Source organism: Triplophysa rosa, unplaced genomic scaffold, assembly GCF_024868665.1.
Source record: "Triplophysa rosa unplaced genomic scaffold, Trosa_1v2 scaffold152_ERROPOS834286, whole genome shotgun sequence".
Classification (NCBI taxonomy): domain Eukaryota; kingdom Metazoa; phylum Chordata; class Actinopteri; order Cypriniformes; family Nemacheilidae; genus Triplophysa; species Triplophysa rosa.
In genome coordinates this window covers 116,908-129,694 of record NW_026634156.1, presented here as the reverse complement: position 1 = coordinate 129,694, position 12,787 = coordinate 116,908, and the positions used below count along the sequence as shown (strand labels likewise).

The following is a 12,787-nucleotide window of genomic DNA, read 5'->3' as shown; positions in this document are numbered from 1 at the left end:
AAGCTTACTGTGAGTGCCTCGTCGTTCCAGCCACTCGTAGCTGCCACTGTGCGGAACTGGATGGCATAGTCCATGACGCTGCGCCGGCCTTGACAGAGGGTCAAAAGCTGCTTGGCTGAATCAGAACCACTGGTAGAATCTTGGAAGACCCGTTTGAATTCCTCAACAAAGGCAGGGTAGCTGGCACAGCAGGAACTTTGAGCTTCCCACATGGCAGTGGCCCAGGCCAGGGCTTTGTCCGACAGCAGGGTGATGATGTTTGCGATCTTGGACCGATCGTTAGGTAACTACGAGGGTTGCAGCTCGAAAGAGAGGAAACATTGTGTGAGGAAACCTTTACAAGCACTAGGATCACCTGAGAACCGCTGAGGAGAGGGCAGACGAGGTTCAGCCAAAGGGTTGACTGCCACAGGCACTTGAATAGGAGCAGGCAGTTGAGTGGGAGAAGTTGTTGATGGAAGTCGCTCAGACATCTGTTTAATGGAGGCCAGCATCTCCGCCAGAAGTTGGGAGTGTCTAGCCATCAAGGCCTCTAGCTGAACCAGAGCAGTTTCGTGATGTTGGACAGCTCCTTCGTGATGGGCCAACGTGGTGAGGAGCTCCTGGGTACTGGTTGCCTCTGGGTTCATTTTGGCTCTGTGTTTCTGTCAAGACCCAGGCTCGACCATGGGTCTCTGGTGTGAGAGACGGTCACTTAACCAATAGAGCCACTAGAGGGAGGTTGAACCCAGAAGGTAAGGCAGACACAGTAAGTCTTGTAGTTCAGTTTATTAACAAAAGGGAAAATCCCAAAGTAAAAATAGTAATTCCACAAGGCAAAATGTAGTAATTCCTGTCATGGCTCTGCCTCACTCAGTCATGTTTTTCTTGGTCCTGTGGCAGAGCCATGACAAAGCCTTTGGTTATGTGTGGAGAGAAACATATTATTGTCCTTTTGACAATAATATGCGTTCTCTCCAGTGTCTCGTCATTGGCCCCGCTCCTCTCGTTTCCTGTATTGTTTCCCGGCCGTGTTTGATTACCCTCACCTGCCCTGTGTCGTTATCCTTTGTTTGTCTTCCCTTTAAATAGTCCTCATGTGTCATTGTCTTGTTGCTCGTGGATTACGTTCTGTGTACCTGTACCTTGTGCCTTGTCTTTTGTTTCGCTCCATGGTCGTGTGCTTCGTGTTTTTCCTTGGCATCCCAGCCGGTGCAGCAGCCGGCGTCCCAGCCGGTAATCCAGCCGGCGTCCAGTCCGGTGCAGCAGCCGATGTCCACTCCAGTGTCCAGTCCGGTGCAGCGGGCGTCTAGTCTGGTGCAGCCGGTGACTTGTCCTGCCCAGCCGGTGCAGCAGCCAGCGTCCAAGCCGGTGCAGCAGCTGGCGTCCCAGCCGGTGCAGCAGCCGGCCTTCCAGCATGTGTCGCTGGTTGTTTTGTTAGTTTATTTTTGCCCCCCCGTGGGAAGTGTTTTGTTTCAGTTTTTATTTTAGTTATAGAGTCTGGTTGTCCCCATTGTGGGTTTTTGTTTTCTCGTTTCGTCATTAAAAGCCTTGTGTTTAACCCCTTCACCTCTGCCTGCCTGCATCTGGGTTCTTCCTCCACTCCACAATCGTGACAAATTCCACAAGGCAAAAATAGTAATTCCACAAGGCAAAAATAATAGTAAACTCAGAAAGGCCTCAAGCGGAGTCCATGAAAGCAAAAAGTTTACCAAAAAGGAAATCCAAAAGGTTAATCCAGCTCAAGGACAATGGCTACAATCCAACAGTTAGGTAAACTGGAAATGGGTACACACACATACAAACACAGAGCAAAGAACTAAAGGAAACTAGGAGTTTAAATACACACAGGGCAAATGAGGCACAGGTGAACACAATGACTAAAACGACGGATAGACAAAGATAGCAATAGTGACCTCTAATGTCCAAAAACCAGAACAACTCCAGTCAAATGCTGACACTCGAAAGCTAAAGTTACTGGCACAGAAGTGAGGTGTGTAAGGAGGTTCAATCAGATGACCCGCACCAGGATACATCAGGACTTCCAACAAGTGAAGATTTCCTGCTTTTGCCATCATCTCTTTCATCTTGGTTTATAGATCATGTGTAAGATCACAACATTTACAGTTAATAATAAATAAGACAATGTTGTGCAAATGTACATCATTGCGATGTTAGTTGATATTACTGTAATAATGTTAGTAATAAAATGTTAATAATATTCTCACCACTGTGATTGAGAACTGTTTCACACTAAATATATTATGTTGCATCATGGTTTTTTCCAAATACATTTCCGAATGTCCACATAATAAAAAAATCTAAAAACATAAAACACATATACAATTAGCTAGTACAGAATAAATACATTCTGTAAATATATAATTACGACTCACATCTTCAGCAGATTCAACCGAAGGCCAGTTCTGATCATCACCAGCGTTCACCAACAGAAGTGGACACTTTATTCTCCCAACCTGTGTACATTATAACAAACAGACATTTTACACTGAAGCACAAAAACAGACTAATAAACCCATTTTGACGTTCTACTCACGTCTAGTTTGAGAGTCATGTCTGAGGGAATCGGTAAGAATAAATCTCTGTAGATTATCTGGTTATCCTCATTCACACATATCTTAAATATATTCCTGCAATTTACATTTTCCATTAGTGTTCATTATTTGGAACAAACATTATTTTTCAAAAGTGGGGCTTTATACAAGGGGATTATGTTTTGGTAATAATTTGGCCAAATGACACAATGCCAAGACTGTTTTCAAACAGTTTACAGAAAGATATTTAAAAACCTATTAATACTATAAATAAGGTCAATGTACAGACCTAACCAACAGTATGGTTGTTTAATAGTCCTAAAACGTTCTGAAGATCTCAGTTAAACAGTATTTTAATATTGCTTTAGATTTGTAAATGTATAAAGTTATTAAGTATCTTACTTTATAATCTCCTCAAATATTTCAAACAGAGATTTATCGACAGGAATCCCATGACTTCCACTGATACATATACAGCACTGGGGCTACAAGAGAAATAAAAACACAAGACTGCCAAAAAGCTGCATCAAAAATATAAATACATGCATGTTTATATCGGTAAAAAGAAAAACCTTGATGATTTTCGAGTAGGCCGCCATACTGAGTGTGACTGCAGCTCCAAATGATAGTCCAAACATAGCCAGTCGGTCCCTTGTACCTTTGGATGATTCTGCAGGACTTGATATGCTTTCTACAAAAATCACACAAGACAAATGCAGATGATAACAAGGCCACATCTTCAAAGATCTAAAGTCTCTGTTGGGAGACTGCCGAAGAGCTGAATTACCTCAAAGTACGAGTCATCGACATCTTCGGTGCTCAGCTTGTTGGGAGCCAAGTACTCTATGTGCCAGCAAGGCAAAGCCATGGGATGCAAGCAGGGCTGAGCGATACTCAACTAAATCACCACCTCCTCCCCACAAGTCCAGCACTCCTGGCTGAGGTCCTGGTCCTAATGAATATTTGACATGCAAAAGTAGCAACTTCAAGCAAAGAACATGTATGATGACATGGACATTCTGGTTTGAATCAGAATTACATCTATACATACATTTATAACATGCATATAAATAGTATTGAAAAAGAATTACAAAATAAATATCTGAACACATGGTGCATTATTTAAACTGACAACTGGACTATCTGTATGTTATATACTGTATATGCGCTTTTCTGACCGGATTAATTGAAGAACAAAGTTCCAGAACGAGTAAAGAGGGCTGTCGTTCGTTTTGTCTCAGGCCATTTCCCTGATCGCATTCGCACCGGCAAAAGGAATCATTTAGTGATGTAAGCCGGTCGACAGAAACGTCATTTAAGCGCATATGTCAAACAACAACAAACAACCAAACAACACAAATTGGGCCAGTGTTTGTCACGGTCCACTGTCTGCCCTCATTCACCACCGGACTACAGTATCCATAATCCTTTTCACCCGTCACGCTATGTTTGATTAGTTCGCACCTGATCCCCATCATCTGGACATCATTAGTTAATCCCCATCACCTGTCTTCCCCTCCTTATCTGTCCTATTTAAAGTCTCTCCTTAGATCAGTTCTTTGTCTGGTATTGTTTATGTATATCGTGTTGTGCTTGTCCCTGTGTCTTCTGCAGCTTGGATTACATTAAAATATATTGGATTATCTGCGTCTCTCGAGTGGTCCCTGCACGAGCCATTACAGGAAAGTTAGTGTGAGCGTCTTCCCTTTTCCTTCGTTTTGCTTCCGTTTTTATGTCCATTTTTTATTTCCTGTTTATTGTCATGGATAATCCGGCCGTTCTCCTTCTACTGCTGGAGCAGGGAAATTTTTCCCTTGAGGATCATACGAGACTGTTTGTGGAAGTCTCCAACCATATCCACTACCCGGACGACTGCCTCTGTACTTTCTACAAGAAAGGCCTGAACGACACGTGCAGAGTGCAGTTGTCTGGAAATGGTCCTCGGGGGAGTTTCGCCGAGTTTGTGGAATGGGTAGTGGTGAGTAACAACTCGCTGCTCATCATCGACCTTGCCGACGAGGAGCTCACCAGCCCCAGTCCGGACCCAGAGCCCAGCCCTACATCACCCTGCTGCGCGGAATGTATGCCTGAGCCCACCACGGACGGAGAGCCAGAGCCTGCCGCAACCCAAGAACCATCGCCATCAGGAGCGACTGAGCCGAGGATTGCCCCGGAGCCAGAGCCTCACTCAGAGTCGGCGCCACGAGGGGGCACTAGGGGGCATGGCCCGGACACTTCAATCACTGTGCCCCCTCACTTTTTAAAATGAAAAAAAGGCAATGTCATTAAAAAAACATTTGGAGAATGAATTTGGTTTATATTTATTAAAGAAACAACAAGAGCAGAGGGTAAAAATAATGTATTTATTCGTTAACAGAATTTAAATTCATTGTCTTGTGCTGTACTTTCATGTGTTGTTAAAAACAAGCTAAAGGGCTGCTTGCGTCCAGCGGCAATGTTTCTGTATGCGTTGCTTAACAAGAAACGGGCATTATTATTATGCAGACGGTGACAAGTGGAGATACACGCTGTCTATCAGAAAGCAAGAGCTCGCTCTTTAGTGTTGTTATATTGATGCGATCGTTTTGTTAGACATAAAGCTCTACTGGGGAACAGTCCCCTATATACTTTTTCTGTCACTTTTTCTTTAAAACCTGCTTTTGACATTTTTCTATATATGCGTCTAAATTAATAATCTTCATTTATTAACTTCCTCTGAATTTATGTAGGCTATGATCGGTGTATTTCCAGTTCTTTTTGTCAAAACGTCATACAACATTTGCTCTCCTCCAAGTTGATATAAAAAAAATTAGCCTTTCAGTGTCTTCAGTGCAGTGTTGGCTTGCTCACCGGGAGACTGCATTTATTTATTCATTCATTTATTTATTATAATGATCTTGCTTGGTCTATAAACACCATGCACTGTGCTGTGTTTTACCTTTCTGTGTTTTTCTTATTTGCTTCTGTAAAGCTGCTTTGGAACAATGCACATTGTGAAAAGCGCTATATAAATAAAAATTGAATTGTCTTTCATACAGTGTCTTTCATCTCTTTTCGTTCAATTTATTAGCTTTGAAAAAACTATGCGAAATATGCAATGCTGTCCTCGAAATGGACATTTAGAATTGTTAAACTTCAAAACGGCAGCGCGCACAGGATGAAAAGCTTATTGCGCACCCATAGGCAGAATTTAACTAGATTTTTTATTGTGTAGTTAAAAATATCTGTCTCAGTCTCAATGAAAAAGGCAGTGCGCGGCTGACGTGTGCGGACATGGATTTCTTCGCGCACTACGGTTATGTGCAAATGTGCCGCTTTTACAAGTGTGATTTGGTTAGCCTACCACGTTGCATATAGATCAGGTTTTCTGATTTTTTTTCAGGATTGCCGATTATCTCTGATAAAAAAGTAAATTGTTAAAACTTAAACTTAGTGTTGGAGTGTATGGAGCGAAAATTGTGCCTAAACTTAACAAACAAATCCAGCGTTTTGCAAACAAACGCAACCTTTTATGCAGAAGAAATAAACTCTGAAACAAACAGAAAGCGTTTTACAAATACATAATGCAATTCGAGAGAAAATGCAAAGTTGTACCATATAAATGTACTGTGTTTAAGTCTCACCTTTTTATGAGATTCTCTCAGCTTGATTTTCTCACAAATGTTAACGTGCAGATTTTCTCACCAAAGTTACCATGCAGATTTTCTCACAAATGTGACCGTACAGATTTTCTCACAAATGTGACCGTACAGATTTTCTCACAAATGTTAACGTGCAGATTTTCTCACAAATGTGACCGTACAGATTTTCTCACAAATGTGACTGTACAGATTTTCTCACAAATGTTAATGTGCAGATTTTCTCAGTTATGCAACTTCTCCCAAAACAGCAGATAGTTCAATTGTTTGATTTACATTCATATTACAGTTTTTTTGTGCTGGTTTATTTTATTGCAAAATTGCCCAATTATCTTGAAATAGCCAAAAAATAGCAGCATTCATTTTAAACCTAAATAGGCATATGGCAACCAAACAATGTAGACGACTGACTGAAACAACTGCCACGACGATTTATTTGCTTTTTCATCTTTTATAGCCTAGAAAACTCTGTACTTTAATGCCATAGTGTTTAGACATAATGTTAAATACTTTTTATCTATGAGTTGCTATGGATAAAAGTCAAACATATGTATCAATGCAACTTTCATGCAGAAAAATTACTAAAAACCGAGTCGCAGCTCAGAAAGAGTGCAAAATACTAAAATCTTCCAAAAAATTGACATATATAAACCAGGCCCGGTTCCTGCCAGGTGCAGAAGGGTGGACTAACAGATATCCTGGGTGGGCATATACCCCAACCACACAGACAGTATAGCTGCAGACAAAATTAAGAGTCCATTTCAAAAGTATTTTCCTTTTTTTCTGATAAGAATGTGTTTTGGTAAAATGATCATTTTTGTTTATTTCTGTGAACTTCTGACAACATTTCTCCCAAATTTCATATAATTTCTTTTTATTTATTTGGAGAAAATGAACTGGAGAAAACAGGTCAAAACAACAGAAAAGATTATCTGTTTTTTTAAAACAGAAACACCGCAAAAAACAAGTTCATATTTAGTTTTAAGCAACACAAAACTAATGTTTGTACACGTTAGAAAAGGTAAAAAAAAAGAGTTTTATGAAATAACCCAGATTTTTTAAAATTAGTTTATTATCACGCTCTCAGTCACTCTTGAGGTTTGCTTTTGTTGGAATTCAACAAACACTGCAGTATATGACTGCAATACATGCAGGATTTAAATGATTTATGATGTTTGTAATAAAGTTCAATGTAGGGAAGGAAGGAGGCGGGAACCGGCGAACATTCATAAAACTTTAATTCAAAAATAAATAAACAATAAACAGCAAATAACGGGCCGGTAATGCCGAGAAATGCACCCCTGCCAAATTATGCACCCACCCTCCCCACAATGGTTAGTGTGAGGATTGGGTGTTAGGGGATAGGTTAGGATTAGGATTAGGTGTGGGGAGGGGTTAGAATTATCCAATCGGACATCGTGTTATTGAAGGAGGTGCAGAATCTGGCAGGGGTGCATTTCTCGGCACAACACCGGCAGCCACCTCACGGTCAACTGCCGGCCACACGAACACATAAACAAACTTAACTGTTTCCGGGCCCAGGTCCTCTCTCTCGATGGTCCGGTCGCTCGTCCTCTTATGCTCCCGAGCTCCCCCGTGAGGCATGCGGGGACCGGCGGTCGCACAGCTGACACTCGTTGCCACTTACGCCGCCGGCCCCGCCTTACCCGCCCCACGGCTCTCGCCCCGCCTTCCTCGCTACATACCCCCATCACCCCTCACAGTCCGTGGGGCAGCACCGAGTCTGTGCTTACTCCCCCCCCGGGGGGCCTTCTCCCATGAGGGCCCCAGTGACTGGGGCATGCACGGACGAGGCGAGAGAACGGAGCCGGGAGCATCCCGAGCGACCGGGACGAGAGAGGGGAGAGAGGACAAAACAAAAAAAAAATGTGGTCCGGTTCCCTGACACGCTGCCGCTCGGTCCTCAGCCCAGCCAATGCTCCTCCTCGCGGCGCTAGGTTGTGGTGCTGGACGTACGGCGGACGGCCCGATCCTCCGGCCGCCATCCCACCTCGTCCCAGGAGCACGGCCGCGGGCTCTCCGTCCCCACCGAATCCTCTTCGTTCCAGCACCACGGTCTCACGCAAGGTAATGTTCATGGCTTCTTCCTATGGAAACTAGTGTCAAATTCCCAATAGCACCACCTGCTGTTTTCTGCAGAAAATCTGCATGGTCACATTTGTGAGAAAATCTGCATGTTAACATTTGTGAGAAAATCTGCACGGTCACATTTGTGAGAAAATCTGCATGGTCACATTTGTGAGAAAATCAAGCTGAGAGAATCTCATAAAAAGGTGAGACTTAAACACAGTACATTTATATGGTACACCTTTGCATTTTCTCTCGAATTGCATTATGTATTTGTAAAACGCTTTCTGTTTGTTTCAGAGTTTATTTCTTTTGCATAAAAGGTTGCGTTTGTTTGCAAAACGCTGGATTTGTTTGTTAAGTTTAGGCACAATTTTCGCTCCATAGGAGTGCCGCTTCTTAACACTAGAAGAGCCGCACACTGAAACAGAACAGAGCGAGACCTCAGCCTGTGCCGTGTCTCAACCTCGAATTGTCCAACCTGTCAGATTTTCCTACCGCAGGGCAAAATTTGGGATATAATCTAAACCACATCGACAAAATAAACAGGTAGGATGATTTCACAATGCAAAATACACTATCAGATAGTCCTACCAGTTTAAAATGAACACATTAAATACATTTACATCGTAAATACCCTGTCAGATTATCCTACCAGCATAAAAGAAACATGATTAATTTACAGCGCAATACCCTATAATTGTACTACCAGTACTAAATAAATATGTAGGCCTAGAATGATTTAACAACGAAAATACAAAATCAGATTCCCGTAGCAGTATAAAATAAACAAGTATGATTTTACAGCGCAAGAAAATGACGTAACATTGATGTGCGCATGCCTGGTAGGATAATCTGACGGGTAGAATGAAATTTCGGGACACTATCCCCTTCTAAACCCCTAAACCCTGGCCCCCCCACTAAACATAGCAGCCCCCTCACTTTGTGCACCCTGGCGCCGACTCTGGCCTCACTGCACGTCCAACAGGGTGCGAGAGCCGGCTACATCGCAGTCGCACACAACGGTGGATGAAACAGTGGAGAACGAGGGCACGGAGGAAAGCCCTGCCCACTGCATCACCGCTGAGGGTGAGTTTATACTGGACTCGTGGGTAAATTTGGAAGTACCCTGTTTACTGCCTGTTTGCCCTGATCCTTCTGTCTGCCCTCATCTGCTTGTCTGTCCTGGCCCTCTGGATCCTCGCCGTCACCCTGGCTCATCGGCTCTCTGTCTCCACCTCCACCTGCTCCGTCGGTCGTCTCCCTGAAGTTGTCAGCCTCTCCTCCTCCATGGCTCCTCCCTCCATCGGCTCCTCCGTGGGTCACCATCCTGGCTATGGACTGGGTCCAACCTGGCTCCTCCTGCTCCGGCTCCCTTCTGTCACCACCCTGGCTCCTCCCACCGTCATCACCACCTTGGTTCATCTGGTCATCTGCCTGCCTTTACCTATCGTCGCCTGAGGTCCGTCCACCTCCTGAACCCCCACCCACCCTCCTCTGTTGGATCCGTTATGCCGCGAGGTCGCGCCTTTTCGGGAGGGGGCGTACTGTCATGGTCCACTGTCTGCCCTCATTCACCACCGGACTACAGTATCCATAATCCTTTTCACCCGTCACGCTATGTTTGATTAGTTCGCACCTGATCCCCATCATCTGGACATCATTAGTTAATCCCCATCACCTGTTTACCCCTCATCTGTCCTATTTAAATTCTCTCCTTAGATCAGTTCTTTGTCCGGTATTGATTATGTCTATGGTGTTGTGCTTGTCCCTGTGTTTTCTTCATCTTGGATTACATTAAAATATATTGGATTATCTGCGTCTCTCGAGTGTTCCCTGCAAGAGCCGTTACAGTTTGCTTGCGTCACGGATCATTCCTTTTTTTAAATTAAATTATAAATATACGTAGGCTACATTTATAAAGGGGCTTTGACACAGAATAATAAGAAAAAACATAATAAAGAAAAAAGACCAAAAACAATTTAAATGGGGGAAGACATCATAATAAATTATATTTATCAATTAGATCTAACATGATTTCATCTTTTTTTATTCTTTTTGATAGTGTTTTTAGGTATTTTTTTACCCAGGGGGGTGATTTAAAAAAAACTAATTTTCTGAATAAAATATTTTGCTAACAAAAGTAAATTATTAATCAAAAAGCATTTTTGACCACCTTCTTAGTTTCCATACTGAATATCTAGTCAAACTCAATTCAACCACCTCTTTCTCCTTTAACCATAATTGCAATTTTCCCCATGAAGGCACTATATATTTGCAAGTAAAGAAAATACGCTGTGTATTTTCTGGAAATAAATTACAAAATGTACATTGTATCGTTTCAAAATTAATTATAATCCTTAGAAACTCTCCAAATATCACAAATCTTAAAATGAATTTCTTTAATTTTAGGATGAACTGGGAACTTTTAATAAGCGGTTCTAATATGTTTAAGCAATAACTTTGTCCAAAAAAAATCCAAATTATTTCTTACAGACATATATGGGAATATGACATTATTGAAAATTTGTCTAATATAAATTGTCGTGATCCCGATCACTTCAGGGCTTTGTTGTCCTATGTGTGTGTTGTTCTGTCGAGCGCATGGCGCTTTGTTTTGACAGTTCGCCATGTGCTCGGTGTCTGAGTCACTCATCCGCTCTGACCGTGGAGTGTTCGCCCCCAGTGGGTCAAGTTCTCTCCTCGCGAGGTTACGACAGGACGAGTTTCTCTCCCCGCGGATTGTTCTCCCCTAGTGGGTCAAGTTCTCTCCTCGCGAGTCTGCAACTGGTCGAGCTTCCCTCCTCGTGGACCTGTCTCCTGCTGCCAATGGTGTCACCTCTCCTGGCTCTGTACTATCTTTTGTGGTTACTAAATTAGTTCTTTCCCGCATTTGAGTCTCCGCCAGTAGTATATATGGGGGACATAGTGTCAAAATGATTGATGGTGACCTTTGACCTTTTCGGGGGGGTTGAATTACTTCCGGACCACCCACGTTGTGAGGGTCCCTCCCCCTTTGCGTTGACCTTTGACCATATCCGCCCCATTGTGAGGGACTTCCCCCCTTTGTGTTGAACTTTTGGCCTTTGACAGTATCTGTCCACGTCGTGAGGGATTGCCCACGTCTGGAGTTGAACTCTTGAACTTTTGCCCGTACGGTTACCTATGGTATTTTGTGCAACACACTTTGCATCTATCAGTAGATAGCAGGGGGTCCTGTCCTCCCGCAAGTATTGTAGGATGCATCTGCGCATGTTAAACAAACATAAATACAATTTATAAGTCAAATCTATGATTCGAAATACATGAACCTTACACATGCTAAAACGTAGCATGGGGGATGGGAGTAGATGCTACCACTAAATGAGTCATCACTTGTCGAAAGCTGACTTACGATCAATATGTCAGGATTTGAAAATAACAACAATATTAGAATTCATGTAGATACAGAAATGTATGTCTATGAAAAGATTGTACACATGTCTCACAGTTTAGTTTATCTTAAATGTACACTTTTCTTAACTTGCGAAACGGCCTGAATGAGTGACAGTTCGTGCGCGTGGATGCGGCTCGAACTAAGATAAAATGTTAGGGAGTCAAAAATAAAAACAACATTAGCATTTATTTAGAAAGTGAGACAGCGATTTAAGTCTATGGACAATTGTTATACATGTCTCAAAGTTCAGTTTATCTGTAATGTACACTCTTCTTACCGTGCGATACAAACTTTACGAGTTCTGACGACTATCTGCGCGTGGATAGCTCAAGCTCCGCCCACTAGATCCAGCGAGGGGGAGCTGGAGCTTTGCTCCACCCCTTGGCTCTGCAGCGAGCACCTACCATGGAAATCGCGCGATTTCAAATGACAAAATGGATTTAAATTTAAATTCAAAGATCAGAATAAGGTGGTGCTTCTAACAGGGCAGCTAAATTACAGTTTATTACACATTTCGATAATATATTATAATATAAAAAATGGGTGTGGGTGGGTGTTTGTGTGTGTGGGGGGGGGTGGTTTGTACCTAAATGTTGTAGACAAAATATACTTGTGCATTTTTTTAACTGTGTAAAAATATTTTCTACCATTACAAAACTAACATTTTCTTTAAAAAAAATTGTTTATTTATGCTAATTCTAGACATAGGGAAGATGATCAGATGATCATATAACTCTCTCGCTCTCTCAAAAGGTTTAGCAAGCCTAAATCCTTAAATTTCTATAATTATTCATAGTAAATCAACTTATTTAAAATTTGTCCCACAATCACCATACTGATCTTGGGCCACATACCTCCCATGCACAATCGGCCCAACTGTTGTCTGCCGTCATGCATCCAGTACCATCACTGCCACACATGGCCCACACTTGGCTAACATGTTGCATGCCAGTGCGGCAGTGCGCCAGCAGTGCCATTATGAGGCCACATTTGGGCTGAGTCTGTCTGCTATGTGGGATCTTGTGTAACTACCATTTGTACTGCAACAAATTTAATATAAGCAAAAAATCTTAGAGAATAAAGTTTTTACA

General features: G+C 42.5%; 1 pseudogene; it reads right to left on the bottom strand.

The window, feature by feature from the left end:
* Positions 1–1,859: 1,859 nt before the first annotated feature.
* LOC130549708 (bile acid-CoA:amino acid N-acyltransferase-like) lies at positions 1,860–4,009 on the bottom strand (annotated as a pseudogene).
* Positions 4,010–12,787: the final 8,778 nt, after the last annotated feature.